This window comes from Formica exsecta, unplaced genomic scaffold (genome assembly GCF_003651465.1).
Source record: "Formica exsecta isolate Colony F162 unplaced genomic scaffold, ASM365146v1 scaffold363, whole genome shotgun sequence".
Classification (NCBI taxonomy): domain Eukaryota; kingdom Metazoa; phylum Arthropoda; class Insecta; order Hymenoptera; family Formicidae; genus Formica; species Formica exsecta.
Window position 1 is genome coordinate 1,192,466 of NW_021850877.1, and position 17,144 is coordinate 1,209,609.

At 36.6% G+C, this 17,144-nt stretch overlaps 2 protein-coding genes across 8 annotated transcripts in view; one reads left to right on the top strand and one right to left on the bottom strand.

The window, feature by feature from the left end:
* The window catches only part of LOC115238945 (5-hydroxytryptamine receptor 2A-like), a 110,393-nt gene extending 108,928 nt beyond the window's left edge, over positions 1-1,465 (bottom strand). The window contains exon 1 of one of the 7 annotated variants that reach the window (XM_029813166.1): positions 1,447-1,465. The gene's annotated coding sequence lies outside the window, so the exon portion shown is untranslated. Of the gene's footprint in view, positions 1-330; positions 525-638; positions 732-906; positions 1,120-1,446 lie in introns of those variants that run through there. The other 6 variants (XM_029813158.1, XM_029813159.1, XM_029813163.1 and 3 more) reach the window with 6 other exon arrangements.
* The window catches only part of LOC115238941 (RING finger protein nhl-1), a 198,264-nt gene that overhangs the window by 95,920 nt on the left and 85,200 nt on the right, over positions 1-17,144 (top strand). The gene's annotated exons all lie outside the window — the stretch shown is intronic.

Below are 17,144 nucleotides of genomic sequence, written 5' to 3' on the forward strand. Positions count from 1 at the left end.
TTGCCCGGGAGCAACAAGTTATACACCATAACCAGCAGCGCACAAAAAGAACGACAAAAGGTGGACGGATGACCATCTTTTTCGAGAGCTAACAAAGCGCGGCTCGTCGATTAACGCTGAGCGTGGTTTCAATCGATCTCTTTTCGATTCGATCTTTCTGTAAATCACACACACCGATTGTAAAACAGAGTATATATCATTTGGAGTGGCTGTAAAACGGAAATACCCCTACACGGAAATAATCCTCGTATCGCTCATCTCTCTCATAATGTAAATGGAGAACAGAGTTGGAGGGCTGGTATTGTATCAATCACGATAGGTCGAGCGAACCTGGGTCCGGTGATTGGCTATCTCTTTGTAGATTATAGTTCTATCTATGATATGAACATGGTGAGAGATGAGATTAACTTAACCGATGTCAGAGCCCTAAGCGACGTTGTTACTACAACCGACCCTCAGTCAATCACAGCTTACGTTAATCGACATTGGTGAAACTAGCTTGTAGGAAATTTAGCCATGGGATCTACTCACATCTTAGTTTTGAAAGTTTCGTATACGTAATTGATTAGCAAAATAAGTTGTAATTTTAATTTTACGATATTTTACAAAATTATGTATGCAAAATATTATCAACTTACGACACTCACTTTTTCTAGATTAAATATATAAATTTTTAAAAACAGATATAGATCTCCGCGCGATAGATATAAATCGCAGAGGCAAGGTTAAATGCGAGGGATGGGAGGAGGAAAAGTGAAACTTTGAAGTCGCTTGGTCCTCGCATTATTGCGATCGCGATCAATGACGCGCGTCCTGACGCACGCACGATGCCGAGGGAAAGACGCATCTCGCGAGAATTCTTTCGCGGGGAAAGCGGAGAAGAGCGCGAAAAGCCGGGAGATCTACCGATATATTCGTCGATCAAGAACGCGATGAAGGAAAAGTTGCGTTATCGCGCGTGCAAGTTTCCAATTATCGAGCGCGTTAATCGAATCTACGCGAAATCCGCGCCGTGTGGATCACGATTTTCGCTCGTTCGTCTGTGTTACCGATGTGCCACCGTGGCGACGGCGAAGAGGGCGATCCGGTGGTCCGGAGTACCGTGCCAGTACTGGTACTGTAGAGTTTGTTATCGAGTAGCGCGGCGTCGCGCGCGCGCGAGTGAGAGTGCGAGAGATAGAGGGTGAGGGTGAGAAAGAGAGAGAGAGAGAGAGAGAGGCGAGAGAGCCGGGGTGGTGGCAGCTTCGCTTGGCTGACAAGTAGATAGAAGCGGTATCGCGCAAGCGCCAATTCAACCCTCTCCGTTCACGTCCCCTTTACGTCGAAGTATCCTGCCCTCCCTCCCTCCCTCTCTCCCTAACCCTCTGTACTACGCTCGCACGTCGCCCGAACTCTCCAACCCTCATCCGTCCTCACCCCCGTTTGGCTTTCTCTATATCTCCTCACCTCCCGATACCCTCAGGCGAGCGCGGCCCTTCGACTTTTCCTCGCTTTTCCATCTTCTTCTGATCGCGCGAACGTTCTCGGAGATTCGATTTGCCATCCTCGCGCGCGCGCGAGAAATCACTGATCTCCGACGACCAAGCACGTCGACGACGACGTGACGACAACGACGGCTATACGACTCGATTTTCGTACCGCCGCGGCATTTCTCGCCGATGACGTTCTCGCAATGTGCTTTAAATAATGAGCGTGTTTCCAAGAGGGCTTTCCTGTATGAGAGCAGTTTATGAGAGCGATCTTGATTGTTTGCGATTAACCCTTGATGCGATTTCGTCATTCCGCCACTTTTCTCCATTGGTTTACTTAACGGTGAAAAAAGATTCGTACGTGTGCGTGACGATCTTTTCCACAGGGGCTTGAAGGAAATAACTTGATGTATATAGAAAGAAAAATACATAATAAATAAAGAGCTGAAGAGATAGATGAGAGATGTGTCATAAAGAACATGCGAAAATAAATATTAATTCGTATAATAATTCGCGCGCGATATGTGAATAATATAGAGTATTAAATAATATCCACAGAATTGAACGAAATATTTAATCTATCGCGAACGAGAGAATCATTCTTACAATTTATTAATTAACAAATATTAATATAGATTTCACGTTTCTACGATACTTTACATAATTACAAATGTACAGAATGTAGTCTTATATTAAGAAATAGAGGTATTTCATCTATTTGCGAGTGCAATTACTCGCTTATCGTTGACTCCGAGCTAGCATTGTTTTTATGTTGATTTCTACTGCGATACTCGAGTAATTACGACGACGATTCGTAGCGTCGCTTACTCTCCGTAAAAAAAAAATCCCTGGTGTCCTTATCTGCTTCTGAAGAATTCCCTTTAATGCACGTTGTACGAAAAATTACGCGAAATACGGTGGACAAGAGGTTTTTTTTTTTTTTTTTTTTTTTTTTTTAGCAAAAAAAAAAATAGGAAAAAAAAGTTATCAAAAATTAATAAACTTTCAGAAATATTATATATTTTAATTCACATGCTCATTTTTATTTTCCGACGTTTATAATATTCGATTGTAGATTTTAAAGGAATCTGTGACCTAAAAAAGACTGAAAGAGAAAGACAGACAGAGACAGAGAGGGGGAGGGAGGGAGGGGGGGGGGGGGGAAGGAGAGAATTACTGCTTTAAACGCAACTACTTGCTTTTGCACTGCTCAGAACGTGCATGTATTTTCCGCGCGACGCATCATTTTTTTTTTTTTTTTTTAGGCAAGAAGATAATAGGCAAGTAAAGCGTATAATGAAGCAACAACGTTAACTTTTCTCGCAGCTTCTTAATTTTCTCTTTAACGGAAAAAACGACAGCGGTGTAATAACAAGCAACCTATATTATTACGCTGAAAAACGTGGGATCACGCAATCAGAGATTTATGTAGAATTAATTTGCGCTTCAAGAGCGCTACATCGTTATATATGTAAATTCTCCATTTGCAAAAATATTCGCGTAAAAGTTATTAACGTTAAAATATTTAAAAAACGCCTATTTCTTGTTTTTTTTTTTTTTTTTTTTTTTTAAAAAATAAAAATCTGGTGTTTACATCTTCTAATTAATACATAAAAATGCGTAAACGAATTCAAATGAAAACATGTTCTAAAAAAGTTGCAGTACGCGTATGTGCCTTTTTTTCTTCGCTAGATTTATTGACGTTTAAAGCAGGTCTTCCCGAAAACAACTCTTCCTGTGTATTTGTTGTTCCAAAAACTAACAGAGGCTATTTTGCTTTCCAAAAGCTCTCTTTGAACTACCGAGTTCTTAGAATTCCGCGTTTTAGTACCTTTTTACTACCTTTCTATCCTCGTAGGCGATTCTGCCCTTTAAGTGTATATAGAAATAACAGTGGATAGACAATGTACGCACGTGTGTGCAGGGGTTCGCAATCCATTTTTTTTTTAATATTATAGAGATTGTGTTACGCCTACCCATTTTTTTCAACGGAAATTCGATACGGTAATAGAATCGGCTGTATACGAAAGATTTACATAATTTTCTTCCCTCTTCTATCAATCAAACGTTTCTTTTTTCGTTTATTTCTTTTCTCGAAATTGAAACATTTAATTTGTGTGGATCAACGCCTTGTCTTATAATATCGCTTGTACACGAGTAGATTTATATCAGGAAAACGTTTCGAAAAAAGAAAAGAGAGAGAGAGAGAGAGAGAGAGAGAGAGAAAAGAAAAATGTCCATCATCGAAGCTTTATTACTTTTATATGGCACAAATCGCGCGCGCTTTTCCAGTTTATCGCGGATTAAATAACGGTTGAATTCAAAATTCTCTGAATGGGGGTAAAGTACAGTAGGATAGAAAATGAATGGGTGAACGAGAACGGAATTATTTACGAACAAAGTCACGATCCCGACTCGTCTTTTATCGGGGGTACGCCGATTGCGGGCGCTAACGGCGTATTTTTCAAGTGCGCTCGAGTCGCATCACGATAGCGAGCTTTCGAGACTTCAAGAGAACGAGAGAAAGAGAGAGAGAGAGGGAGAGTAATTTCATTGAGTTCGGTTGTGCCGATTTGATATCGGCGCGCGCGCGAGCGACGTATTATCGATACCACTCCACCGGCTCGTTCGAAATTCTCCCTGTTTAAACGCGGCTCTGAGCATTGGCCTGTGTGCCGGCGTCGGAACGTCAGCCCGGGATCCCTCGGTCGGTCGACGCCGCCGGTGTGCGATCGGTCGAACGGGTATCGATAGGATCGCGAGGGTGGTTGAGCTAGACGGGGGTAAGAGAGTAGAGGAAATTCAACGAGAGATCGTTGTTGGTGGCTCTTACCGTTCGCATCCCCCTCTTTCCGCCCCGTTGAACCGCGCTACGCGCGTTGGTCGTCGTCTCTTCCGCTTTTTCCGGCGACCAACGTCGCGCTTTTACCACAAGAGCTCTTAGAGAATTAACATCTCGGGACACGTTACAATAACCGTATTACGTATTCCTGTTATCTGTAATTGTCGTTTTCTCATTGTCGACAGCGCGCCAGGCGGTGAGACGACGTCTCGACGTCGTCTTTTCGCAGCTTCGATTTAACAAGGATATGGGCGAGGATAAGTGACCCGCTAATTTCCCGGGGAGAGAAAGATAGATAGATAGATAGATAGAGAGAGGGAGATTCGGGAACAGCTGAGATTCGAAGTGCAAGAAACGTTAAGCGAAAAACGAGGATATTGTCGGCGCTCCTGAGAGATTTCTCGTGTAGGCGTGCAATTTTCGGCACCCCTGGGTATTAAGAGTGTTCTATCGATCCAACTTGTACATCCCAATAATCTCCGTTTTCCGATTTTATGCCGTTTACGTTTGTTGATGTGTATACCAGTAGATGTTCCGCAAAATTTGCATTAAATTGCAGCGAGTTTCGTAAGGATTCGAATACACGTGAATTTCAATACATTACCTAAAAATATCTTGGAGTCTTTCAGATTTTGAAAATCTCGAATTATGATGTAATCGAAATAAAACCTGTACGAAATATATTGAAAATTAACGTTTCTTGCTAAGTTATCGAAAATTTTGATTAAAAGCCAAGATAAAAAGTTCAGCTGAATATAATTATTATTTTATTAGATAAATCTATGTATATATCATAACACAGATGTATTTACACGACAGAATCTCTATCCTATTGAAATACAAAAATTCAATCAGAATTAAAATGAATTTAACGTAACGGGAATATTGAAATTCTAGAAATAGAATTAAATTGAATGCGCGCGCGGTGCGTGTGTTTTTGTTAGTATTTTTTTTTCTTTTTTTTCAATGCTCTATCGCATCCGCGCAGATTAATCAAAAACTGTAAAGCATTGCAATTACATAGCTTCTAATAAAAGATTTTTCTGCCACACACGCAAGGTTGCAATCAGATGTACCGCGTTGCAAGCAGCACGAACGCAAGTCGCTTGATATGATTAAAATTCATTAGTTTCGTGATTCGGAAAAATCGCTTTATTCGAGGATTGCTGGATGAAAAATTATGTTGATGGTTGAAAATGTACGTGCGGGCCTTTGACTCGACACAAATTACAAAGTGTTGCATGAATATTCAACGTATAGGAAGCGTATTCACATGCAACAGACTGTGCATCTGATCGCACTCCACCCAGTAGTGTTCTAAAAATAGTCGGACGCTGTAAAGGCTCTCGATATGTCGTTCATTGTCGTAGATAAATCCCAAGTTGCTAGTTTTGCGTCTAAAATGCGCGACAAGTAAATTACATAATTAAGTTAACACAAAAAAATAATGGAGAATTTTAATATAATATATAATTAATTAAAATAATTTTAAAAAATAAGTTCTTATACAATTATTTTAAATTTATAATTATAGATATGTAAAAATTACACGGGTAACACTGGGAAAGATATCATTTCTCGACATAAGTATAAGCAATTTGTTGATTTTAGTTTGCTGTAATTTGATGGAAGATTCTCGGAATTGCGAAACTTCGTTTGTCGTAATGTGCGCTTGCAACTGATAGAGCTTCCAATAGAATCCATCTTCTATAAGAGAAGTTTCCGACGATCTCTCTAACAATAAGTTAAGACACATGTTTCCAGAACGTCAGGTCCTCGTGACAGGCTGAGCTGAGTTTAAAAAGTGAGAACACAGTTTCTTTATTTCCTCTTTGAGGACTGCTTCTTTGTATGAGAATGTTCAGAGAAATCAAATTTACATCTAATGCAAATTCATTTGTGCCACATTCTTGTGCTATGAATTATTTAATAAAGTCAGGATAAATAGTTCGGCCAATTCCTATCTCTTAAATGTAATTAAGTCAAATATTATTCGCCAAAAATTGAAAGAAAATTATATTAATAATGACAAGATCAACAATTATATATATAATAATAGAATAAGAAAGTAATAAAAAAATAATAATTAAATAATTAGTTTTATAAAGTTGTGACAAATTATAGTTTTATAAACTTGTCAAAAATTATAGTGTCTATAATTTTTTTTCAAATACGTTTTGTAACTGTACATTAATCATATCATTGTTACATCGATTTTGATGCAGATTTGCAAAACGTGTGTAAACAGGTAGACGCTCTCTTGTAAATAGTTTAAACGAGGAAAAACTGACAATACGTGTGCTTGCATATGTATAGTAAAAGCTAGCCGACGGGTTAATCACAAGCGATTCAATGACTCGCTGGAAAATTAGAACGCGTGCGGGAGGCTCGGGCCGTACGTTTCGCGACGATGCACTGTAAATGCAAATAAGAACGTCGACAAAAATGCAACGACTCGCGTACTCGAGCGCATTTGCATTTCTCTCAAATCGCAAATACGGGAAACTTTTCGCCGATCGATGCACGGGAACCGACAAAAGTTGACGATGCGAGCCGCGTCAATGCTCGAGACTCATTGATATAGGCGTCATTATCTCTTCGTGCGATTAAGCCTTAATAGCTGTGCGAGATGGACCGTTTCTATTAAATATATCTGATAATCCGACGCGATATTAAGAGCAAAGAGGGAAACGAAAGAGGGAAACGAAAGAGGGAAATTGAAATATTCATCTTAACGTCACGGCGGTTTCGGTGCAACGAAGTCGACGAAATCGACATTTATTCTCACGGTTCGCGAAACCCCTCTTAATTATGCTGACAAATCACGTCTCCCGATCGTTCGTGATTCTCGTAAGCTTGTTGCATTATAAATGCAACTTGCATAACGCCCGTAAGCAACAGCTGCGTGCATTAACACGCGCCGGAAGCAGGCAACGCGAAAGCTCCCGTTCCTTTTCCTCTCTACTTACGGTCGTCGCATCCATCCGCAGAATTTAGGCCATTGACGCCCAGGATTCTACGTGCGGGTCGCTTTATCCGACTTGAACGTAAAAGGGATTTCACGAAAATCTAATGCAACCTGATTCGCGTATCGCGGTAGAGCGAGAATTTTAGATAATAATAAATCGGCGAGAAAAGAGGAAGAGAGGAAAAGAGGCAGAAATCATGTTCACATTTGTAGTCATTTATTAAAAAGATAAAAAGATACAGTTTTTCCACATATCAATTTTATATGAATAATTGTTTTGGCATAAAATAACATTTTTGAGTTTTCTTTCTTTCTCTCTCTCTTTTAAGGAATGTCTTATAAAAATAAAAATTATAAATTCACGAGTGTAGATGTGCGTTCTTTGATATTTAGAGACAGATAGAACGGTAGATCAATCATTATAAAAGAAATCGATCCACATTGCCGGTTCAGATCCCAAGGGTGTATGTTTTCAAGAGAAAGAAATCGTACAAAATGAAAGATGACCCTGCTTTTTAATGGCCAATTGATCGAGTATAGCATTGGCAAGGGTCAGCACGTGGCTGCGAAGGATTAAGAGAGAAATGGATTTGTTCTTTTATTATTGGATCGCGAAATAACTCCCGGGAGACGCGAGAAGCGACGCACGACCAAAGTCTGAGAGAACCATAGACGGCCGGTATCAAAATAGCCAAGTAAGAACGTCGTGAAAACAACATCGTCGTCGTCATCGTGAAATCACAACGTCGAAAACGGAAGGCGAACAATACGATACGGTTTTTCTAGGAACTAAACTACGAAGGCGTATGCCATATACATGCCGATTCTCTCGAGTCGACGACGCTTACGCTCGTGGGAATTTCCGTCTTTTCAGTAGTTTAAGCGTTTCTCGACAAACGCAGGATTTAACCTGATTCTCTCGCATAGTTCCTCTCGAAATTATTATCATAGATACTTTCAAGTCTTTAAATTACGTACTTTGGACTATATTCCAAAAGCAAGCACAATGAGAAAATTTATAATACTGATTAGCAGCTAATCGCGAAATTTTTTCTATACGATAGATAATTATTAATTTGTAAAAAAGTATTATAGTTGTTTAAAAAAAAATTAAAGTTGTATTTTTTTTTTAAACACAGTCTAATAAGAAATCAGCATAACTTTAAAATCGTTTATTATAAAAAAATTAAAAAAATTACACATAGGTAAAATGATGAAAATTTACAATAAGATTTTACTACTCAAGGCTTTATTATTCAAGGCTTTATTACTTATCTGCTTAAATATGGTTTTAGAAAAAATCAAAACTCCTCAAGAGATCTTCAAGAGGACAATGATCCAAAACATCGAAGTTGTTTTTGCACTCATATCAGTGGAAAGGTAAGCAATAATAGCAGAAGTGTTAGATTGGTCGTTACAGTCACTTGACGCAAACTCAATTGAAAACGTCTGAGGATATTAAAGCTTAAGTTTTGCGGAAAAAAAGTATAGAACGGTAAATCAATTAATTCGACAGATTCATTCTAATATGGAAATCTTTATCTCAAGAATACGCTGTCAATATAAAATATGCCTAATCTCTTAGTAGCCAAAAATATGTCTAATCTGGCCTACTCTCCAACTGTCACGCAATTATTGATAATAATGGCGATAATAAGGGCATCTTATTTATATGGAAGCGTTGTAGATATGTATAATTTTTCATATATATGTGTAATTAAGTAATGTATATGTAATTATATTTTTCGTTTTTTTTTTTTTATAATAAGTAGTTTTGAAAGTTATGTTGGTCACGTTCTTATTAAACAGACTTATAATAATATAATATTTTTAATAAAACTTTTCAAATATAAGATTTTTAAGAGTTTAGGAGAGTTTAAAACTTTAAGGTTTAAGGTATCAAAATATTGAATATTAGCTTTTAATAAGATTTTGTTATGATAAAAAAAGTGCTAGCTGGAGATCTCGGTTACAAGAATCTCATAATGGAGCATGTGGAAAATTTGCTCTGAAAGAGAAGTGGAATATATTGATAAGGATAAATACAAGTCGAGATTGAAAATTCAAACTTTGAATTGTCAAATGTACAGTAGCTTGATTACATCGAGAAATTCTGACCAATTCCGACACAATTATGCATTGTAACTTTCGGGTTCGAAATGAATTGAGAAGTTACTTTCAAGCGTGATAGCGAAGCAATTTGTCCATCGCAAGAAGTAATTTAAACCAGTCGCAATTTAGATTTGATCCTTCTTCTGAAACTGTCTATTCGCGATCGCATCCTAAGAAGTGGAATCTAGACACCCGGAATGGATAAGGCAACTCTCTAATTGGCATGAATTACGTTCGCGAACTTGAGGTAGTCTCGGTCTAGATAACACGAACTTACTTCGTGCCATTCTAGAGTACTTATGCGCATATGGCGATTAATAATGCAACGATAGTTTACGTAGTCCGTTTGAATTTACGAAGCTCGGATTCATGTTATCCTGGCGACCGGCCCAATTTAGCGAATTGGTTTGGAAGCGAAATAAAGAGAGATTTAGACTAGTGTTCTCCTTTATAAGGCATGATCGACAAATTTCATCTGAAATGTGGTTATAATTTCAACTATTTTAGATACGAATAATCCCGATTTATTACTTTAAAAGTTCAAGTATTATTAATCGTTGCAGATTACATTTTTTTTTATAATCTGCTAGAAAATTAGATGATGAATCGACGAAGGTAACGTAATAAACCAAATTCTTTAACGCGTTTAGAGTCGAGAGATTTTTTTTTTTTTTTTCGCAATATGTGCAAATTTGTGAGAGTGAAAATGTGCGGGATTTGAACGTAGTCGGCACGTGCGAAACCCTCGTTCGTGGAGCGTGTTAATAAATTGAACTTATTTATTTCAACCTCAGCATCCAGCTAACGAGCACGGCGGTTAAAGCTCGTTCGACCCGGCTCTATCCGTTAGTCCGTTATCTAGTACTCCGAAACCATTTATTATAAAATCACAAACTACACGTAACATGCTTTTCAGAGTTATTCGTTTTCAATTATTTATATCACTTTAAATTACGCGTGTATTGTTAAATTATTACAAAAGTAGATATACTACCACTTGAGTAATGTAATTGTTACATTTATCAGATATATATTCATTGCTATTATTACTTTTACGATAATAAAATTTGTATTTGCACAAATCTATCAAATTTGGCGGAAACATTTACTTTATCAAAATTGTGCACTGTACTTTTACGACGTAACTGCAGCAAGAGAGGAATTTTCCGAAATGCATCATCGTAATACTTCGATGTCGTTTGAAAACGCCTTGACCCACCTATACCCTAATAACAAAGTCGGAGAGCTTTCTTCAATTTCAAAAAATAACATTGCGAGGGAACAGCATTCGTTAAAAAATTTTAGCCGTCGATACTGACAGATACGGACATCGCATTGCTCTTATTGCAAATATCGACCGGTTATCAATTAAATGCGCCATTGAGTTTCCTTGTATCCCGGATTTGCAATTTTTTAATGAAACTCGCAATCATGACAGGCGAATATTGTGCCGTTCGCTAACTTGCGGATAGAGATCTCCCAAATGAGAATAAACTCTGAAATAAGATCCGATTTTTTAGGATTGTATTGCGTTATTATTCCGTTTTCTCATCGGGAACATGCTCGTAACTTCAAATATCTGTAAATATCTGCCTGCATTTCCACATAATAACAATCTTTACAATTGCGTTTTGTAGTTTTTCATAAGCGATTTACAATCTTTATTTTTATGATTGCTTGCTTTATCACCTTTATCGTCTGAATCATCTCGAATACAAATATGCATTATAAGTCCGTTATTACCTCAGCTTAAAATATTATTATACGTATTAAAATATTTTTTGATAATTGATAATATATATATTGTTTGTAATTATTTGGCAATAATTGACAAAAATTACTATAAATTATTTTCATTTAGTTTAATAATAAAAGAAAGAAGTAATAAACTATAAAATAACACACATTATATTGTTTAACACAATATTTATCGGTATCAATTTGTACATTATGTATCACATATATAATTTTTTTCTACAATTATTAACGATTGATTTAAGTTCAAATAATTGCAAAATTGTGATAACTTTTATATATGTTCACTATTAATATCAACTATATATACATATAATAGTGCTGATCCACCTTCGTGAAAACTCTCGCTGTAATAAGACGTAAAAAAACTTTCATTCTTCCGTCCATTCTTCGCGCTTGCATTATCCTCGCATTGGCTTGTTTATTTCTTATTGTTGTGTCACAAAAGAACCTGCTGATAAGTAGAAAAGGGTCTCTTCCCTGAATCGCAGCAAGCGCGTTCGATACAATCTGTAGCCGTCACGTTCTGGTATTTTCCAGGTAAACTAACAGATCTCGATTTGTCAAGATATCTTCCGAATTTAAGATGATAGTTATTTTTAAGAGATAGAAGAGAGAAAAAAAAAACACAACAAACTGCTCTGTATTTTTCTAGTTGCAAGCTTTTTAAAAAAAGAGGTTAATTCAAAATATTAATTATGTTAAAATGTATACGGCAAGACATTATATAATTATACTAATACATATTACGGCACTATTGATGGTTGCAACAATCAATAAAATTTCATGTCACTATACTCTTCCCATTCATGATGTAAACAATTGATAGGTATAATGTTTCACAAGATCGATCAAGCAGTTTATAAATAGTATACACTGCCCTTGCACGATAGTCAAATCCGTTCCATTATTTTAATTATGTAATTAGTGTACGTTCATAAATGGTAAATACAATGCACTCGATAGTCAAACCCGTACCATTATTTTAATTATGTAATTAGTGTATATTTCTATGCATTGTTCTGCAGTGCGTTAAATGATAACATTAATAAATAAACAGTTATATTGGTACGTAATGAAAGCATCGCAATAAAGTGATATAAAGTGTGTTATAATCGTGACAAAGAATATTATCAATTAAACACACGAGGATAAACGCGCTCTGCGCGTTATTATCGTTGAAAGATTCTGTACCTTTGGCATTCGGATTATTTAGCGACCACATCGCATACAAATAGCGATTCAAACTATTAGAAAGTTATTCCACTTAAAATATTCCGCTCTCATTTTAACGATGTCGACGCAAAATCGCTTGAAACAAAACTAACGAACTAAAGTTTTCGAAATCCATGTTATAAAAGCAGCAGTACCACGGTACATATATTTTAACGCGAAAGAACTCGTACGTTTCGTAACTTTATAGCGAGATTGGAGTATAGTTTGTGTTGAAGAAGATACTGTCTCGTTAATGAAGCTCTCTTGATTACGAGAATTTAATATGCAACATGACATGTACATCGCGGAAGTGACTAGTAAATTAGGATTAATTATATTCAAAATATAAATTGAAGTTAGAGAGATTTAAAGCAATTGTATATGTCATTTGTTGCACGATATTTTTGAAAAGTAAAAATGCGATCTTAGACTCAAGACAGTTATGCATATTTTTATATAACAAAATTGTAAAGTAATTGAAATATACAAGTATATATCTCCATTTTGCGAAACATGATAAAATTGTATCTAACAATCTCACATGGTATTCGGTAACACCATTATAATTTTAACTCTATCGGAGCAGAAGTTTTTGCAAAAATCATTCGAAGCTATTATTAATCCTGTATGGAGGGTGAAATTTTGTACGAACACGACGATTGCGTGAGTTAGTATTAAAATCCTCTTCTGAAATGGTGCTAAAATTGATTTATGGGCGTATTAGAAAATTGCCTCGAAATCGATCGCGCCAGCTGTGCCGCACGAGATATCAGACGAAGAAAAAAACGAGAATATAGAGCGATCGGAACAATTTTCATAATCGACCGCGCGCAAAGTAATCTGTCGCGATTGATGAGTGAAAATGATAACGTGATATATTCCACGCGCGGTTTATAAGCGGGAATCCATGCCGCGCGCGACTGGCACACATTTCAGGACAGAATTAAAAAATCCGAGAGAGAGATTTAAATTTAGATTAATTTCTTCTCAAATTAGGAGATCCAAATCGGCGAATGAGATTTTGAGCGCTTTTTAACTTCCTCGCGCAGATTATATTCGTATAATGAAAATAATGTCATTAACATTCATCCAACGTTGAACTTTTGCTTTTGAATCGTGCCCTAATGAAATTTCTTCATTATAAAATACGCCGGCCAGAGTCACAGCAACATGACGAGATTAATAGATAAAGAGCAAGTTTTGCCGGATGGGGCGGATAAACTGCACAAGTGCATAATTACTTTTTATTCTAATGAGTCATCTTCCATTAACGCACGTTGAATTAATGTGAAAATTATTTTATTTACCCCTGAAATATCAAGATTAAAGAAACTCGCAAGGATAACAGGCAAACGCCGTTTCCGGAATAGAATTTCGTGTTATCAAAGGCATCCCGCGTGCAGAACTTAAAGGTTAATAGCTAGTTCATAAAGGGCGGTTTATCCCAGGAGCGGTGGATGGCCAAAGGCGATAACCGGGCAAAGTTCATGGCGGCAATTAAATGTGCAAATAGCGAAGAAACTGTGTGGAGGGACCCGTTCACGAATGTTATCGATTCCGGCGGTGCCGCGGTCTCTCGACGTAAGCGAAACCGCATCGCATCTCCCATCGCCCATCCCTCGCTAGAGACACATCCCCTCGGTAACGATCAAGCCATATGTCGAAGAGATGCTAAACCGGTACCGAGTATAGGTCAATATTTGTTGCTGCTCGTGCTAATAATTTAACTAGCTCACCCACTACGTATCCAAGGCGCCTTCGTAATGATATACGAATTGGTTATTTGCTATCGGCAACGCGCGTTCTAACGGGATGATCCGTTACGTTCCGTATTTGCATAATCGAGGATCCTCGCGTCAAGCCTCTCATTCGCAAGTTATGAATAATGTTATCTTGGACGTAAACGCATTTCGAAAACAGAGACGTTTCCGGGGCAAATTCAATTGAAAGGATATTTCAAAGAAAGAATATTTGTGCGAAACTCGCGAGAAAAATATCGACGACGTATTATTTTACGTTAAAATCGATTCATCGCTCACAGTTTTATATGAAGCAAGAAAGGCAGCAGAAAACGTTTCGAGATCGATTTTTACACGCTCCTGCGATACCATTCCTAACTTGCGCGAATATCTCATCTAAGTGGAACATCATGCTATGCCAGCCATTTGCTGGGAGTTTTCCTTTTCATGACATCTCAAGATATCTGACAGGTCGTTCAGCCACCTAAGTTTGTATGAATGGCCAAGGGATTCGCCCTATAATCGTGACGTGCTATCGTTACTGATTAAATAATTCAGCATAACATGACCTATTTCGGAAAATTCTATATAAATTCGGGCGAAAAATTGCTACGACGTAACTTTTTTTATTATAAGATACGTCAAGAATATTCTTGAAATTTTAATTAAAACATCATTCATTTTACATAATTATAAGATGTTAATCTTAATGCAATAGTTCTGATAATTTTATAATAAAAATAAAAAAAGATTTTTTTCTGCTTGCATTGAATATATAATTAATATTAAAATGTAATATTGTATTTTAAGAAATGCCGTGATATTAAATATCATTTTGTACAGAAATCTAACTATTAATTCCGAATTATGAAAAATACAATAACAGAAATATGTAATCTTGTCATGCACCTAGTTTTTAGTTCTTATTTCGGTCATATATTACACCATAATTAATTTATGACGCAAAATATAATGAGACAATAGATTAGTATTCATGTTCCACTCTTGTTCAGTTAATAAATCCAATTTGCCGAAAAACTTTTCCACACTCTATCTGCTTTCCATTTTAGTCTTCTTCGTGCCGTACGTGTAAATTTATCTCTAACAAAGTTACCGCAATTGTGTCTATCACATTTTTATTAAATCGCTACAATTGTGTAATCGCGGTTATTTTATCGTTTTTTTCGACATTACTGTTATTAAATTATTATTTTCTCATTACTGTTAATATTACCGAGTATTCGAGCAATCCATCGTTTATTATGTGAAATGCTCTGCGAGAAGCAAGCCGCATTAAATAATTATGAATATATATTCATCTTCATTTCATGCTTCTACCTCGCGATATTGTCTTCGTCTCCAACGAGTTTTCGAGATACTGTAGTTCCTTCTTGGACATTTTACTCGATGGCAAATTAAATTCATTAACTGGCAAATGAGGACTGAAGACGTCTAAAAATTTGAACTGGACGTTAATAATTGCAAGTCATTATAAGACGCTCTGTCGCTGTTATACGATACTCAGAACCGATGAAGCTTAGCTGAGGTCACCCCTTGGTTCCTCGTAGTTCTCGCGTGTTCTAGGTAGTTCTCGTGTTGTATTAGATTTCATCGGAAGCTCCCGTTACATATTACTTCCTTTCTCCTTCTCATCCACATTAATATTGTGCACCATCCTATTATTACATCGTAAGTTCTGATGAATATGCGAAAATATGGTAGCGTCGGAAACGCAATATTGTCCATACCTAATAAGTCACATTTTATCTTAATAAACTTTTGAGTAATTTAGGAAATTAATTTTCTTTTCTTCGCGAGAACTATGCGTGCAGTAGTTTTTATATAAATTAATAATATTAAAATAATTTTTTACTCGTATATATATAATTTCAAGCAATTTTAACAGAGTTGTAATTTGAAGATTTGTTACAGAAATATTTATTCTTTAATAAAAGAATTAAATATTTATGAAAATTCGTGATCTCTCTCAACATTTTTGCTACATTAAAATTCAGTCAAGAAATCAACGGATGGAAGGCTAGGTCTGGGGGGACACATTTTGTACGGCTCGCTTTTATATTTATAATAAAGGATAAAGTCATGTAAAATAAATGCAAACCGCAGATGCGGCGTCAACGTGGTATATATATATATATGTATAGGCATGTTGAAAAAGGCAAGGTCCCCTTTTCCCCTTTCCAGTGACAAACGCGTCACGGCCGGACGGCCGACTGCATTATTTACACCCACTTACTGCCGGCCGCTGCTTTCGGTCGTTACATATGTTCATAGTTATCTGAAATGATATATGACAGACCTATATGAAACGAATAGATTATTGAGGCGCGTCCCTTTCCCGCTTATGTTCGCGCGTAGGTTTCTCTCCTATTGTGGAAAATAGCATACTATCCGTGATGAAAATCGCTGTTCCTTTGTCAGTGGTCCTCTATGATATCGACAGTATGTGAATCTGACAACATAATCAAGAAGCTTTTGATTGCAACCAGTTCCAATAAGATTGATGCAGTCAATCTCAATATAATATTTTTATAAATAAATATAAAAATAAGAATAGAATCAAATTTTATATTATTATATAATTCCTATTTCACATCAATGTTATATAACCGATTCAATATAATGCTAGGTTTAATTATTGCCCTTGCAAAATGCATTTATTAAATCTAGGACTCTATTTCTTATGAATATCTTAGTTGTATATTTGCGATTTTTTAAAGAATTAAACACATTTTAAGAATAATAATTTGTATTTAATAATCGGGGACTATAACTCATAGGGAGCTTTCGATGCTGTTTTATTATGCTTTTATTTACCGCTTTAGTCTCGAAAACACAAGCCGCAATGAAACCACAAACTACCGCATCACTCTGACGGATGTTAGAAGCATAGCTTAGAGAAACATTGTTCTAAATGAGAGTTACCATACGCAAGTTCGGCGCTTGTGCAAAAGATAAACGTTCAACTAACGTATGCGCTGCGGTACAGCAATCTGTGGTCCACATACAAGCGGGCCTTATCGACA